Below are 18,171 nucleotides of genomic sequence, written 5' to 3'. Positions count from 1 at the left end.
ATATTTCCAAAGTCATTGTTGAGAGTGTGAAAATATCCACTAATAAATGGCAATTGGACCCTCTGGTCTTGGCATAAAAATGGATTTGTCACAGCTACAGTTCCACAGCCCCAGTCCACTGTTCTGACACCAGTTATAGAGTGTATTGTTACCCAGTGTCTCTCTCTCTGTGTCCCCTTCTCCCCATGACCGTCGCATGCAGTGCCCCCCTAATCACCTCTAATGACCGCCCCAGACCGTACGTCGGACTCATTAGCGTTAGCATTTAGCCACTCGCCCCCCTCACTCTCGGCCTGCCTGTCTTTGTTTCGGCCCCAGACACCCTGCCTGTTTATCCATAATCCGCTCCTGCCACTGTGTCTGTGACCAATCAGAGACTTTCATGTTGAAGATCGGGTCAGTCACGGCTAATGGGATTGGACGCTGTGTTTGAGGCTGGGGTGCGAGCCGGGAGATTAGGGGGGCCTGGAACCCTAAACTGGCACATCTGACTCAGGGGGTCTCTCTGGCTATGATCCTCATCTGGCTCCCCCCTCCTGACTGACCCAGATATGGAATAATAATAACAAATGTTATTAAAAATTACATTTGTGTTGGGGACAGATTGGGGAAGAATGTGTTTATATAATAGTGTTTATAAAGCTGACAGGGCCAGATGGAAAAGTTTCAATGACGCATGTGTGTGCTGTATGCGTTTTTGTGCGAGCAAGCAAGCATATGTGTGTGTGTGCGTTGCGTGTGCCCTGTGCGCGAGCCTGCGTGCCTGCATGCTTACGTGTGAGTGCATGTTTGCACAGCAAGTCTGCATAAAAAATGGCTCTCCCATGAAGTAGTGACCCACGACATACGCCTAATTTCCTGAAACGAGTCATATATGTGAGGTTATGAGTTTGTGTAGAAAGTGGGAGTCTGTCCAGTTTACGGTGGAGGCATCTTATATGTCCTGTGTGATGTAAACAGTACACAAATCCTTCATCTATAATGTATCATACTGTATAGGACCGTTCCCCGCTCCCTCGCTCCGCTCCCTTACATCACAAGACAGATGACAAGAGAGAGATGTCTTATGAAGCGACTATGCAAGTATGTGTGCATGTTTACATGACAGTGTATTAAATGTGTGTGATTGTCTCCCTTTCATAATAGCTGAGACTGTTGATGTGATTCTGTGATACTGTTCGAGACCCAGCTTTAGTTTCCACAGACATGGCTAAGTGTCAGTCAGTGACAGGGGAAGAGAGAGGGGTCAGGGGTGACATATGCCTCTCCACTCATCAGAGTCAAAGACCCAGTCCCGGGCGGGGAGAGTGGGAAAACTTTACCTGGCGTCTGTGGAATGTTATATGGAGCTAGGAAGCTTACGGTACTGAGTTTAACAGACATAGAGGTCAGAGGTGGGAATGTAATAAAGGTGTGTGTGTGGGTGCACTCGTTTGTGTGAGTGTGTGCATACACTTGTGTGTGTTTGTGTGTGGGTGTGTGTGTGTGCGCACATGTGTGTGTGTGCACGTGTGTGTGTGTGTGTGTGTGTGTGTGTGTGTGTGTGTGTGCGCGCCTGTGTGTGAACGCCTGTGTGTGCGTGTGTGAACGCCTGTGTGTGTGCAACTGTGTGTGTGTGTGTGTGTGTATGGTTATCTTCTCTCTGACACGCATCATCAAGTCATACTGATATCCTTTTCTACCAGCAGAAGATGTCGCTATAGACTGCAGACACAGTCATGGGATTGGGGGCCTTCGTCCTGACATGTCAGTTAGACCACAGATCATTGATTGCTCCATCAGTTACACCCCAAGAGGCTGACCCCAGGTTATTCTTGGCATGCTTGACCTGACCGGGTAAACAGTCATATAAGGTCATAACAGCATACATAACACCCTACACATGGATCAAGTTAGAAGCTCTATGAACCCACTATGGGAGGTGTTTAAGCAGCCTATGTGTAAGTGATATCTGTTTATGTTTCACACTTCAAATACTACACCTTTTATTGAGTTTTCTGTAGTAAAAGACATAAGCTGACACACACCCCGAAAATGTTTTGTCGAAGTGCTGAGAAACGGACAGAATAAACTATAAAAAGAAAGAAAGAAAGTTGCACACTAATTATGCTCCCAAACATTTGATGGGTATAGCAACAACGTTTCAGCACGTAGTGCCTTCTTCTTCAGGGTTTTTTGGGCAATGTACCATACACAATGCACTAGCCTGTCTATTCTCTTGCCTGTTTTAATAGTGTTGTTTGTCCATTCTTGTGATATGAATGGGAGGACTGTCAAATTCTTCAATTTGGTAGGGGTTGCGGGGAATAATAAAGGAAAATTCCACAAAAAGTATATCTATATAGGTATGTGTATGTATGTATGTATGTATGTATGTATGTATGTATGTATGTATGTATGTATGTATGTATGTATGTATGTATGTATGTATGTATGTGTATGAGTATGTACGTGTATGTATATATATATATATATATATATATATATATTTACCGAAAAATGATATGGGGGATTGTAAATTATGCAGACAATTACATTGATGGAAACAACAATTTTTCCGCAATATTAAGCTGATCCACCCCTAAAAAAATTAAAAAAATAAAATATAAAAAATATAAATTAAAATAAATCATTATTTACACATAAAAATGATCGTCAAAGTAACTTTGTAAAACGTTTCAAGAAAGAACGCTCTCTGGTGGCAACAATGCAGACGTGCAGAAAGACACATCGTTATACATTGGAGCATCTGCTTCTCTGGATCTTGAGAGAGACGGCTCTCATCACTCCACATTCCATTATTTCCCCCAAAATGGCAACCACCAAACTAAAGTCACACTTTTCCTATTTCAATTGTTCTCGCTCTACTGTGCCGAATGACTATGACTGATCGCTGGAAACTGAAAAACTGTGTTCCGGTCCACACGACTTCCCTGATCGAAGAGGCAGAGCCAAAATCCCAAACAAGTCTCTCGTTGTCAAAGGCTCACTGCAGAAGAAGTTACCATGGAAATATTGTTCATGCATCTATTGGACCAAATAATCAAAGAACGCATAAGCATAGGCGCAGAAGAGAAGAAAAAAAAATGTCTGTGGTTCATTTCCTGCTGGGAGATACCCAGAATGCAATTAGCAAACAGCACAACTGTAATAAACTGAAAATATGCCACAACTAACGCCAGGATAACAGCTTGGTCACCATCCATCTAATTACCTTATATCAACAAGACACACAACATGACCAGAAGTACATCAAAGACACAGGAAAGCAGAGACAAACTGACAATGCTGTTGTTGCTATATTTATTCCCAGGGACAAACACAGAGCAAGTCACAGTGACTCATTCCCACAGTCTGTCATGTCCTGAGGCAGGTCAAAGTGGCCCCACGAGAGCTTATCAGACTATGGTCCTCAAGCAGTCGTCTCCACTGACCAAGTTGACAGTGGACCGCATTATAACAGGTTGACAAAGCATCAACCATATCTTGAAATCACAGCTCTCCCTTCATTATCAAAGACAATAAACGCAAAGTCTGATCCGATATGTTTGTGCTGTCTGTCAACTCATATGGTCATTGTCATGCCAAACATGGACAAATAGATCTGGAACCAGGGGAGAGAAGGTTAGAGGGGCATCTCTGTGCCTTTGACCCACAATACAGTAAGGGAAGGGAAGTGAACATGATAGGTTTGTGCTTAGGGTTCAGAAGAGCGTTGTCAAACGTGTGCTTGGCTGGAAAGGATATGTTGCTGAATAGGCAGATGTGACCTCTGCTTCCCTCCTACTCTGCGTGATCAGTATCACACCATGTTGACGGCAGTATGCTGAGAGGATTTGGAGGAACTCAGAAATAACATAGCATAAACAAACACATACATACACACATGCAGGTACACACACACACGCGCACACACGCCATCCTCCCAATATGCCTCCCCACTCATGCCGCCCGTGGAGTCGGTGTGTCAAATTCTCTTCAGTGATTTATTTTTAAAAGCCCAACAGTTCAGGTTTCTCACACCACACTAACTTTGTGAACACCCCATCGATATCTCTCACCCACTCGCATAAAGTCTGCTAAGAGGACAAGAGCTCATCAGCGTCCCAAAATTAGGTCACATGAAAACGATTGTGGAAATGAACAGAGGCATCACTCCCTGCACTGATACAATCACGACGTGCACCCTTAGGGGTCCCACTGTGTTCCTGCTGTCAAAAAAGATTTGACATATCACAGTCCCCTCATCTGAATATGCAAAGCACTATGACAACTACTTATGTTATAACCCCAAACAGCAAACCTATTCTAGTCTCATAAACACAGAACACAGATGCTGAAGTAAAGTGTATCATACTCAAATTCTGATGATCAATAAGTTATATTGATACAGTAGCATATTCACTAAAGTAACTTCCTCTCACAAGTATATCGTGGTAGTCCCATCTGGAAATGTTGCCTACTTAACCTCATGGTCATACTATCATCAGCTCTATAACTGTGATCACGTTTAATGATGATTAGAACTCAGCTCTCTCTGTGATTTCATCATCACTAAATGTAAAGAGCTTTGGAGAGAACTCCTGATGACCCCTGCTTTAAGTAACCAGAGACCCCATACCCTCAGGGACCACACAACAACATTTCCACACAATCAATCACAGCCCACCTTACCTGCCACATGGTTAAAATCCCATTGTCCATCAACAAAGTGAAATAAGAGAGGAAGAAGAAATGAGAGAGCTGAACTGAGCTGCTGAACCGTCAGGTCAGAAGAGGCCCTTCATTCTCCGTTACAACAGACCAGCTGCAGCAATAGTCGACCTGCTATACTCCAGTCCGACTGGGGGAACTTTGTGTCAGTGTACGTCTGTCTCTGGCTGTCACATCGCCTCTCGTGGCATATTTACTCGCACCCTAAAGCCGCTCCTCTCCCCAGCCCAGTGAGAACACGCAGGCAGGAGGAGGGAATCTAGCTCACCGCTCCGCCTCCCCCTCCCCTTCCCCCTCCCCCTCCACTCTGTATTCAAATAGCTTAGTGGGCGGCCCTGCTTTAGATGAGCCAATCGGGAGGTACTGTAGCTAGAGCAGGGACAGCCCACACTGTGCAGTCAGTTGGTACAGTACAGTATGCCTGTTGTGGGATTATGGCATGTGAAATGAAAATGTGTCGATTTATAATGGTTTATAATCTTCTCTCCTTCCTGGTATTGTCCCACTTATAATTTTCACGCTCGTTGCAATCTTGCATCTGTCTCTCTTCGTCTCTCTCTTGGTATCTCTCTTGGTATCTCGTTCTCTCTTTCTCGCTCTCTCTCTTTCTTTCTCTCTCTCTCTCTTTCTCTCTCTCTCTCAAACACACACGCACACATACATACACGCACACTAGCAAAAGTTCATTGTAGCATGCTTTTTTCTCTCCCCAAATGAAAGATGGTTAGATTAAAGATTCTGTCCGCAGTCATTTACTTCTGGAGACATGTAGGGCGTTCGTTCTCCCTCAACTTCTACATGATATTGAGGGACTCACTCACTGACCTTATCTTGGGTAACATTCCCCATAGTCACTTGAAAAATTCAAATCTGCCACATCCCCTCTAGAATCTGTGCATTTCAAATGTTTGGAAGAAGAATGTAATATGCTTGTATTAGTCAGAAAGAGTTGAAGTTTAAGACCTTGGTTGAATGGAATGAATCAGGGCGCTGGGCTAGTTAAGCACCCTGACCGTGGCAGTGATTCTGACACTTATTTTTAGAGTTGAAACCGGATGAGTAAGGCACAGTTTAAAAATTGTACTTTTGAGAAAGACAAGAAAATCCATTTCCATCTAAGGTTAGTTTTAGACAAGAGTTGAGATCTTAACGGAAAAAGCTAAGTTCTTGTATCATCACAAAATGTGATTCTGCAGTATATGTCAGCTAAGCACATTTGATGAAACATGAAAAAAAAGTTGTACGTTTTAAGACAAAGACTATGTAGGAGGTTTGAGCAGGAGAGAGGTTTCTCGACCTTTGGGAAAAACACTACGCCAGAATAGCTTCAGTAAATAAGTGCCCATCTCCAGAGTAAGATGATATCCTCCATTTCCCTGAGAGTAAAAAGAAAATCAAACAAAAACCCAGTTCTCTGGGCAACCTTTGGAGAGCTGCTGCTGCTGCTTGCTTTGGGATGTGCTGTTAGGTGGAGAGGCCTCTTCAGAAAGCACATGAATACCCACAGTACAGACTCTTTCTTTAATTAAGCCCACAATAGACCTCCAGTCACAGAGCCTGGCTGGAAAGCGCCCAGCTCACTGTAATAACACAATGCATGCCACTCAGCACACACAGGCAGAGCTCAGCGTTCTTCAGCCTCCTCAGTGTTCAAGAGACTCTTATACAAGTCAAAAAGGTCATTTATTACAATGTCGCTCCTTGCGTCCTCCAATGTAAAGGATTTTATTCATTGATGCTGTGTTTCAATTCTTTTCTCTGTTCTTCCTGGAAGGACTGCAATCGAATTAGTAGAGGGAAGTAATATCATCAACCTACACAATGTCTGTGGAATCATTCGTGCAAAGTCATGGTGTAGAAGTCAAAATGCCAGCTCTTTCATCCGGATGTGGGCGATTATATTGGTTGAAACTGACAAACATGATTAGCATGATAAGCTGTTGTTTGGGGTTTCTCTATATTTCTTTCTCGGACGCGTTCTGGGAGCTGTGGTTTTAACATGGTGGAATGATTGGAATGTTCAGGAGATTGCCTCTTTTCTCTAAGTGAGCCCATTAAAGGGATAAGCCTGACCAGGGCTGTTACCAGATTTTTTAGAGGGCACTGCCGCTATGGATAACACACACACACACACTCCCTTCCTATCATCATCTCTCATCTTCCTCCCTGGTCGTAATATCTTTACCTCTCAAATCTATCTCGACTCCCTCCTGCAATGAACTGGTATGGTCTGACAGGGGAGCTCCTACACATGTTAGTGGTAGTTTAATAAAGCTGAGTGGAAATCTAAAGCTCTCTGTATAGCTTTGTTGACAAAGCACTCACAGAAAAGGGAGGGCACTTTAATACAAGTACGCGTCTGCCTTGGGGGCATCACGCTCTAAGGCGTCATGGCCTCCAGGCAAATCCCAAACACATTTCTTCACTTGGTGACTTTTGCCCCTTTAACTGAGTTCAGATGGGCCTTTAAAGAGCATTTTTTACTCTTTGTAGTGATATATACGGCCAGTGTTTGCATCTGGCATCTCAACACAGGCACCTAGAAAATGCTTTCCGGGATGGCCCAATATTTTAGATCTAATCACCAAGTTCCACGGGTATGCCTGGCTGCGTGGTTCAACAAGACACAGAGAGAAATAACATTTATCAGCTGAAAGGACCAGACATTCTCTCTTTTTGTTGTGTTATGTTGTTCATGGACTTCCTCTGAGTCCGGCCGTGGTTGCTAGGCAATAACCAATAATTGGACACAAACTGAATGAAATGACCGCTCAGGGACGAATTAAGAGGTCAATAATGACTATAACAAGTGATGACTGCATTCTCCTTTCTGCCAGTGGATACGAACTAGTGAGATGAATGTAAATACAACATCAATATCTTTAGCATCATGAATATACGGTTCAGTAGACGTCCTGATGCTGAATCAAATCCAGCGGTGAACAGTGCATTGCACAGTGAAAACAGTTTGCAGTGATGCTGGAAGTGTTGGCAAACACACACACACATACACACACACACACACACACACACACACACACACACACACGTGCGTGTGCACAGACAAACATACACACTGGCATGTCACACAGCATCACCAATTGCTCACAATAGGAACAATATTCCAACGAGAACTCAAACTGTCAAACAGGTCCTCTCCGCTCTCGCCATCACTGACACTATCTAGACTCCGGCAAGGACATATTGAGTGAAATAAGGTTTTGGACCCTGTGATGGTGTGATGTGCTATAATCCTCTGCATCCTCAATTCAGTGACATAAATACTGTATATGTTTAATGTATTTACTATGACTTACTATGATTACAGCAGAACGGTGATGTGCCAAACCCATTACGACAGCCAGCTAATCCTTTTTTAACACGCATCGTACGGAGACACTATTTGTCGAGTGCCCATGTAAGCTGTGACGCTTGAAGTTATTAGAGATGAAACGATTAAAAAGAGAAATGATATCTAATGAACGCATCACTCGTATCCAGTGTGGGGGAGTGAGCACTGGGCGTTTGTTCAGCCAATCTGATATATACGATATAACACGGTTTATAAGACAGTTATTACACGTCTTATAATAATTTATAACATTGTTATAATGCCTTGAAAGAATAAGCCAAAGAGGACGAATATGGATGGGAGAAGACTAAGTTCCCAGGCGGGCTACCACCTGTACCATACGCCCTCGCTAGCAACATCACACGCAAAAATATCCAGGTGTATAAAAATGCAAGGTCATGAATAAGTCATGAATAACTCAGTCACTCTAACCTCGCTGTTCCCCTAACAGTGGAGCTAGAAGTAATGCAGTGTGTAATGTGACGGCCCGTTAGGGATAGACGTGATTTATCTCTCCTTCAAAACAGAGAGCAAGAGGTCTATACCCTCGGCTCGCTGAGAACTGGAATATCTCACTTAGCTCTTCGCTAATACGAAAGTTATGTATCATCTTTAGGCATCAAAGACAGAGAGATGGGAGAGACGGCAGAGAAATGCATAACAGGGCTAAGAGATGAAGGCGTAGGAACATTCATCAGAGCCATGCATTTTACATGAGCGGACACGGGCTAGCTATGGCAGAGGAATTAAACATGGTGATGAGCGACCATTAGGTCGCGTGATCCATTGATACGCCCTCGAGCCAGGCTATAGTCGTGGATCCTATCAAAATCTCGAATGACTAATTTTCCTTAAATTCTGCATTCCACAAGTTCTGAATAGGGTCGAAACTAAACAAAAAGTTCTAAGGATCTCTATGGGAAGTCAAACAATGGGTTTCTTTCACCTGAAATAGTTTTAACCCTGAACAGTTAAGTCTGAAAGGTCTAATGCAGCCGTTTTATCTCAATATCAAATCAACATCAAACCTTACTGTGATATTTCTCATTAATATGGTCAAAAAGAAACGAAAAAAGTTCTTAGCAAAGGGAAATTTCTCAAGCAATAATTTAGCTAGGACTGTCTAGGAGTGGTCTGAGTAGGGAGGGGAACTCCCTTTTAATTGATCAATTCTCTTAGAAAAAAATATGCTATCTAGAACCTATAAGGTTTTTCGGCTGTCCCCATAGGATAACCCTTTGAATAACCCTTTTTGGTTCAAGGAACTCAAACGAGTTCTACCTTGAACCAAAAAGGGTTCTTCTATGGGGACAGCTGAAGAACCCTTTCAGGACCCTTTTTTCTAAGAGTGTGTAAACTAATTTACCGCCTGTTGATGTTGCCAGGCAGGCCAAAACTCCATTCCACCAAAACAGGCTAAAATTTCAGGTGGTCTTTTCAAACAGCTCTTAAACTAAAAGGGTATTAACATAATGTTCATAATTTCACAGTATTACTCCAACCTCATAGTGTGGAAATATATATAAAATGCATTTTTGACTGCACTGGGCCTTTAACAGATTCTGACTCAGACTAAAGGCAAACTAAGCACCTTATCTCTATTCTTTTTACATCGAAAAACTAAATCAATAAACCACCTACAGCATAGCCTTTGTCCAGCAAACGTTGCATTGTAAGCCTCTATCGAGACAGAATGTGATGTTTTGTTCTTGAAACGCGTTACAGAATTCACCATAGGCCACATACTGATTTCACATTACTTCCCTTGGCACACCGTGGCTTTGTTGTCTCACAACTTGTTATCCGCTAACAAAGAAAGATGCTTTCTGATTGGTGGACTTGCAATGCAACCTTGACACTTCCTCTCAGCGTGTGCTCATGCACGGGATGGATATCAAATTAGTCCAAATGGATTGTGTGGATGGAAAACAACATTGAGTGGTTGCTGCATCGAGCTGTGGAGACAACAGAGTGTGTCCATAGTCGATAATGTGGAACGAGTGGCGTGAAAGCATGATCAAGTCAGCACAGTGTCACCCTCCCTGGACTAGATGTGTCACCCTCCCTGGACTAGATGTGTCACCCTCCCTGGACTAGATGTGTCACCCTCCCTGGACTAGATGTGTCAACCTCCCTGGACTAGACGTCTCACCCTCCCTGGACTAGATGTGTGTTAACATTACAGTTGCACTTGTGATGCTCTTGTGACATTTAGCAATAAGTGGATCTTCTACCGGTGTACTAATGCTGAAATACTGTATGCGTTAAGATCATCATTACCGCAATGTTGTTACTAGTGTAATTGCAGTGTTACTACACGGGTATAAGAGCAGCCTAATGTATAGTGTTACCTGATTTTCATAAATATACCCCGTTAAGGTAACCTGTCCCATATGAATTCTAAATGGATTACTTTAGACTAATTTACCATTTATTTGACCATTAACTTTGGTGTTAGGCCCTTCAGGGAAATGATATATCTAATATGCCAGGACTGCCCACCAAAGCCCTTGCATTTAATAATACTGTCCCCTTTAGCCTGTTCTATCACAGTGGAGATTAGGGGAAATTGATAACAAAATTACATTTCCCCAGGACCAATAGTGGCCTCTCTGCATTAATGAGATTAAACACGGTTTAGCTGTGTGTACACGCACCTTGCATTTCAATGTACTGTTATGGTCTCCCTCCATAGACTGGGTCAAATGGGTCCACAAACACAACGAATAATTACAAAGCACAGCAGATTTTCAGCAGCAAAAAGCAAGTAGAAGGTTATCTAAGATGATGTTTCAGTGCTCGGGTTCTGGTAAGAATAAATGTGTAACCTTGCTGCAGTTTCACCACAGTGGTAACATGAAATAGGGAAGTACATTGATTGTCTTCTTTCCTTTTAAAGTAAACATGTGTTTTCGAAAGGCTAGGAGACAATCAATACTGCTCTTTCTGTTCTCGCTTCTCCTCTCTTTTATCCTGGGCTATCATCTAGCCTACTGCAGCTTGAAAAACAATCTACTGCTCCGTTGTATAAATGCAGTGCCATTGACTGGAAACATCATCCAATCGAATATCCAGTTAACGCCGACAGCTGTGTCCACAAACCCCATCTGCGCCTTTTGTCAATGCAACATTTTCTAAAATCATGTTGGCACAAAGCCTAAAACCAACCGGTTCAAATCAAGTGTGCACTTGAGAAACAATAACCATACACGATGGCGTTAGGCCCTTGTAAGTCAACTCAGATACTCAGATTAGGCTAATACTGGTACTGTCTGAGGTCAATGATTTGCCCTGAGCCTAAGTCAAGACGTTCAAGACAAAATGTATTTGCAGTTTCTGCTCTAAGGTCTCTCAGGTTATTTCTGCTATATATTGAAGGTGACAACTGTGTTATAGTCAACAAACCTCCACAGCAGCTTCATATCATGTCCCTGCATACCCAAAGACTGACATCGCACTTTCATTAGATAGTGATGTGAAACCGGTCTCAGAGTAAAGTCATTGACCATTTTGTTTGTGGCAGGATCATAGCTGGTTTAATAGCCATGACATTGAAGCTAAAGACAAGTTTGCACAACGCCATCCCAGAGGTAATTATACTACGACTGTATGTCCTCTGCTACTGTCTTCAGCATAGAGCTGGAAAAGGGTGGCCACTGCCTCATTCCCAAGCCTACAAACTTTAATGAGTAGGTGCGGGTGGAAGAATAGAACTAAATATCCACCCTCCACCACAGTAAATTGGATTTGCTTGGTTTTCTCTAGTCTGTCTTTGCCAAGAGGTACGTTCTAGTGTCATGTCTGGTCACACGGAACACAAACCACCCTTCACACAGTCCAGTAACCCCACAGTGTAGAAGAGAAAGGCCCTCACAAACAAACCACTTTTAGTTCTATTGAAAACTCCAGCATTCTTGACTCAAGTGGGAAACTGTGTGATGTGGAGGAGCCAGAGAATGGCTGCCAGACACTGGAAGCCACAGCAGGGGGAGAGGATAGATTTTCAGCAGGAATTTGGGAGACTGGCTGGCCATGAATAGATCTGAGACACTGCTGGTCGCCCATGCCAAGGCCTTGCTTAGAAACGGTGGTGTTTCTACCATGGCAACAAGGGAGTTGGTTTATTAAAACCGGACCACAGTAATTAGACTAAATAGGGACAGTCCCTCTTTAGTCTAATTACTGTGGTCCGATGTGAACTCGCCTTTGCCTTGTTGACAACTGCGAACCAGTGTGGTATCTTCCCTTGTAGGCTTTGACTAACAACATATAGCAGTCTATGTAAAGGAATATCTGTATCATTTATATAACTAATAGGTCAGCTTGGGTACAGAGGTTAAATATCACCATTTTGACATTTTAAAGAGACCATGTTGTTTTTTGAACTGATTTTGATCCCACCAAGGTAATATGAATACATTCTCCATTTTGTTTTTACTGTTTGGGGGATGGCCATGACTTGCTGATGGAATTTATTTGGCAAGTAAACAAAGACAAAGCCTTTGTATAACAGCATCACTTTCTCTGTGTTTCTATGTCAACAGTCTCAGCAGTGTGACCAACCACAGCTCTGTTCCAGGCCTCAGGTCCAGAACTGTCACTCCCTGACTTTGTCACGACTGCCTCAACTCTGTGTGTCAACTAGAATCAGGAATTTTCTGAAGCCAGGGGCAGACTGAAAGCTATTCAAATCTATAAATACAAATGTAGAATTTTAATTTGAGTCAGTTTGCTACAGTAGGAAATTATTCCTGCAGCAACAGGAAATGTGAATTATCATGTAGATGATAAGTAATGGATGTTTTTGTAGGGGTTGATACATTTGCCATTAGGGCAAATCAAGTTTGACATTTTAAAGTGGAAATTGCTAACTTTAGGAGCCTTTTTAAACCTTGAATACACTACAAGTTAGAATTTCCTGCTATGCAGGAAGATTCTCAGCAACAAAACAGCGATCAAATTAAGATCCTACATCTATATGTCTGAGCCCAAGCAGTCCCGTTTCACAGTTTCTCTCAGAGGACAAACATTAGCTCGAGGTCAACTGAGAAGTCTGAATAAGAAAGTACATCTTTTCACAAGTAAATAAAAAGTTCCGGACAGCTTTCCTACCTTTCATCGGTTTCCAAAGAGCATATTACCTTCCTGACCTCAAAGTGTTAAGAAATATTTCAGAATGTATCTTATCACTCCCTTGGGACTAGCTGATGGTGTTATACGTTTAGATGAGGGGTGGAAGGAGGAAGCAGGCCCCTGCACCAATACACTTATCTTGTCATCCAATATTTATGTTAGGACACATTCTGCCATGCTATAACAATGGGCCCAGGACAGAACCGTGTGAAAGTAGAGAGCAGCCACACAGAAAAACAACCAATAATGAATATTAAAACTTAGGTTGTAGCCACCAATTCGGACTCTTTATTTGATGTGCAATGTGTATTATTGATATTTATAAACTGGGTGGGTCTAGCCCTGCTCTAATTACATTGGTAACCAGTTTATAATAGCAATAAGGCACCTCTGGGTTTTGTGGTATATGGCCAATATACCACGGCTAAGGGCTGTATCCAGGCGCCCATAAGAACAGCCCTTAGCCGTAGTATATTGGCCATACACCACACCCTCTCGGGCCTTATTGTTTAAATGTATGTACACCGTGTGGATTATTCATCAGTCGTCTTGACTGAAACTCACTTCAAATGTCCTTGAGTTGCATTGAATTGAAATACTCGATAAAAGCATCCTGCATATAATGACATGTCACGTCCTGACCTTAGTTCCTTTTGTATGTTTGGGCATTCTATGTTTTGTGCTTGTGTTTATATTTCTGTGTTTGTCCTAGTATGGTTCTCAATCAGAGGCAGGTGTCATTCGTTGTCCCTGATTGTGAATCATACTTAGGTAGCCTGTTTTCCCACTCTTGTTTGTGGGTGGTTATTTTATTTTTAGTGTATGTCACCTTACAGAACTGTTTCGTTTCATTCTCTTTGTTATTTTGTTCAGTGTTCTGAGTTTCAATAAATATGAACATGGACACTTAACGACGCTGCGCATTGGTCCGATATTTCATACTCGTCGTCAGACGACGAAGACAACCGTTACATGACAGCCAAGTGGAAAAGGGTCACGGAGACATTTATGATTCATTTGTAGTTCTATGTGGAATTTACAATTAGGCATTGATGAATACATTATCCTGGGAGTTTCAAAGTGCTTCAGCCCCTAAAGGAAACATCTCCCCAAACAACTAATTCCTATAATTTATAGTGTTAAATAACACGAACACGTTTTTTCTTTATAATACAGATGGTAGCAACATGAAAATCGTGGAAATTTGTTCCAGATCAAGTTGGCTACAAAATCCACAATGCAATACTCTCTCTATGGGCTGGCCTGCAAACATAGCTACATACAATAACACCAAAGTCAATATCATCATGTGAGTAGCTAGTTAGCTGTAAAACCGCCTAAACAATCTGGAGGCTATTTAAGAGTCTACAATCTCACCATGTTCAGCCTGCAGATCAATGTGCCTCGCAGAGTGGAGTCTGACATTCACAACGGAACCATATAAGGCGCCCTGGATTGACAGAGGCCGACAAATAGGAGATATTAGGTGGACCTCCTGTTCAATTACACATTTCTCAATGTAGGAATATCTGGACGGTTCAGACTCACATCAAACATCTCCAATCCAAAGTTAAATCTAGAATTGGCTTCCTATTTCGCAACAAAGCATCCTTCACTCATGCTGCCAAACATACCCTTGTAAAACTGACCATCCTACCGATCGACTTCAGCGATGTCATTTACAAAGTAGCCTCCAATACCCTACTCAATAAATTGGATGCAGTCTATCACAGTGCCATCTGTTTTGTCACCAAAGCCCCATATACTACCCACCACTGCGACCAGTACGCTCTCGATGGCTGGCCCTCGCTTCATACTCATCGCCAAACCCACTGGCTCCATGTCATCTACAAGATCCTGCTAGGTAAAGTCCCCCCTTATCTCAGCTCGCTGGTCACCATAGCAGCACCCACCTGTAGCATGTGCTCCAGCAGGTATATCTCTCTGGTCACCCCCAAAACCAATTCTTCCTTTGGCCGCCTCTCCTTCCAGTTCTCTGCTGCCAATGACTGGAACGAACTACGAAAATCTCTGAAACTGGAAACACTTATCTCCCTCACTAGCTTTAAGCACCAGATGTCAGAGCAGCTCACAGATTACTACACCTGTACATAGCCCATCTATATTTTTGCCCAAACAACTACCTCTTCTCCTACTGTATTTATTTATTTTGTTCCTTTGCACCCCATTATTTATATTTCTACTTTGCACCTTCTTCCACTGCAAATCTATCATTCCAGTGTTTTACTTGCTATATTGTATTTACTTCGCCACCATGGTCTTTTTTTGCCTTTACCTCCCTTCTCACCTCATTTACTCACATCGTATATAGACTTATTTTTCTACTGTATTATTGACTGTATGTTTGTTTTACTCCATGTGTAACTCTGTGTTGTTGTGTGTGTCGAACTGCTTTGCTTTATCTTGGCCAAATAAAGTTTTTTTTTTTAAATACATGAAATGAGCCCGGGAATTGATAGTACATCGCTCAGAGGTGCACAAAAACAATATAACATTCAAAATGGGTCAATCTTTCATTTTATAATTGACCAAAAAAGACCAGAAGTTAGGTCAGAATTGCATGTCTCAATGTTCCTTTGTTGTTAGGTAGCCTAGGGGTTTCGAGTGTTCGGCCAGTAACCAAAAGACCGCTGGTTCAAATCCCCAAGCCGGATAGGTGAAAAATCTGATGATAATTGCTCCTGTACAGTAAGTCGCTTTGGATAAGATTGTCTGCTAAATGACTTAAACGTAATATAAATGTTAACTATCAACAGCAAAACATGTACGACTAAATGTATCCCAGGTCAGTTGCAGGTGTTCAGAAAAAGCCTGACAACATGATCCTGGAGATGAGTGCAAAATGAAAAACATTTGTCCTTGAGCGCAGTTGAAGGCACTGCCCTATAATGTACCCTGTACATTATTGTATTAGATTGCTATACAATTCAGCAGTGAGCATGTCATTCGGAGGTTTGATTCTGGCAAACCTCTGAAGATAAATCTCTTGAAAAAGGCACAAGATATGATTGCTCCAAGAGTATTTGCCCTTTTCAGAGTCCTTCTGGCTGCTGCCTGTGAGAATACAAAATAGACCAAAGCCTTATTCCAATGAAACAAAGACTTGGGTCATTATATTAGACATCAGTCGGGCAAGACTGGAATTATGGTCCCAATACGAATTCATCTGAAAAATATCCTCTGCATGAAAGCTAACATCACTTAGATGTTTGTTTCAACATGTAAAGCAATTGCCTACCTGTTTCAGCAACAATAGTAGGACGTCACATTTTCCATTGAAATGTGTGTTATAATGTTCTCAATAACTGTACTGCAAAATGAATCAGCAATGTAATAGGTTAATGTATTATTGAATCTATGGTATTTGTAGTCTCTGATGTGTAAAGTCCAAACAGTCAATTTCAAAGTTGTATTTGGACATACATTTGCATATAGTTACCTCAAAGTATTTGCACTTTTATTTACTTTGTGTTACTGAATCTGAATCAATTTGAAGTACATCTCAATGCCATGCTCCAGAAGTCTATCCCAGTCCAATTCAGATCCGAAGAGTTGAAGCCACAGATAGAATAACAACAACGTACACGTGCAGGCGCCTCCCATGCCCAAGCACATGGAGCCCCCGAAAACACACCTCCCCGTGTTTGACCAAGCTTAGTGCATCAGCATCTTCCACTAACTAAACAAATTCCAATAGCTCACAAGGATGGCCCTGAACAAATTAAAGAAGTACTTACATTCAAGACTCTTTCGTGATCCTCCAACCGAGAACAGACAAGCGTAGGATGACCAACCTGGGAAAACAATGAAGCACGGCACGATAGAGAGAGAGAGAGAGAGAGAGAGAGAGAGAGAGAGAGAGAGAGAGAGACGGAGCCACGTATCCAACGGGCACTCAAAACACAACATGAGTGATCAAGCCTCCTCAGTGACTCTTTCTCTCTGTTGTTCTCCCCCTCCTCTCCTTCTCATCCCCCCTTCCCCCTTTCCCCTGACTCGTACTTGTCAAGTTGCTCAGGAGAGCGTGAAGCAGGCTGGAGAGACCAGTGCTTTGAGTGCTTTATCATGTGGTTTGGACCTCTCATTCCCATTATGCGGAACATTGAGCGTTGTGCCTCCTGCTCCTCCACCACTCCCCCCCCACCTTCCCTCTTCCCACTGTCCCATTCGTTGACTTCAGACTGGGACACAAAAGAGCGGGAAACCTCAGAGGGGAGATGCTACTGATTGTGTTGACACTTAGCAGGACAAACCATTGGCACTAAGTCTGCTATCTATATCACTGTTTCTCATAAACATGGTGGACACAGTGCACCAGCTCTTCTTCCTTGATCCTTTTTAAAACCCTTGTTAACTCTGAACATTTATCCTGTGCTTCTTATAAACCTACTTATAAAACAACTCTTAGCTGTGAACTGTTATAATAAACTGTAAACCTTTTTAAAATGTATGTTTTTGTAAAGTGTAAACTTGACTATACCTGAAAATAAAGTGTAAACTCCCTCAACTTGAGGTGTGTGTATCATGAGGTATTCCAGACAGTCCTTGAAGGCAGAAGGATCAGCTGGGGTTTTCTTTCCATTCAAACAACAGTCTCCCTTATTGTTCCTGATGATAATCAAGCTCTCTGTAGCGTCGCCCACTGACTTGGAAAACATGCCATTGCCTCTGGGTAAATCTAGGCCAAAATATTTTTGCAGCAGATTGCAGGATTTTGGAATTAGAAGTATGAGGCGCACTCCGCCCCAGCATGCCTGCAGTTTGATTGACAATAGGGGTTCAACATTACTCACCAGAGTTTCAGCTTAATGTCCTGTAGTTCTGGAGCGATATCCAAAATGACCGCTTTAGACATCTGGGAAAAGCAATAATATGTTGTACCCCCTGATGACACAGGCTGGGGATTTGAATTACCCATAGCGGTGCCAGCAGAGCAAACCTCTTCCAAGATC

At 42.5% G+C, this 18,171-nt stretch overlaps 1 protein-coding gene across 1 annotated transcript in view; it reads right to left on the bottom strand.

The window, feature by feature from the left end:
- LOC112253738 (E3 ubiquitin-protein ligase Midline-1) overlaps positions 1 to 4,962 on the bottom strand; it is a 38,696-nt gene extending 33,734 nt beyond the window's left edge. Inside the window, exon 1 of the mRNA XM_024425707.2 lies at positions 4,675 to 4,962. The gene's annotated coding sequence lies outside the window, so the exon portion shown is untranslated. The remainder of the gene's footprint in view (positions 1 to 4,674) is intronic.
- Positions 4,963 to 18,171: the final 13,209 nt, after the last annotated feature.

The sequence above is a fragment of the Oncorhynchus tshawytscha genome, linkage group LG07 (assembly GCF_018296145.1).
Source record: "Oncorhynchus tshawytscha isolate Ot180627B linkage group LG07, Otsh_v2.0, whole genome shotgun sequence".
Lineage (NCBI taxonomy): Eukaryota > Metazoa > Chordata > Actinopteri > Salmoniformes > Salmonidae > Oncorhynchus > Oncorhynchus tshawytscha.
Note: the sequence above shows the minus strand (reverse complement) of the source record. Positions and strands in the feature narration are given on the sequence as shown.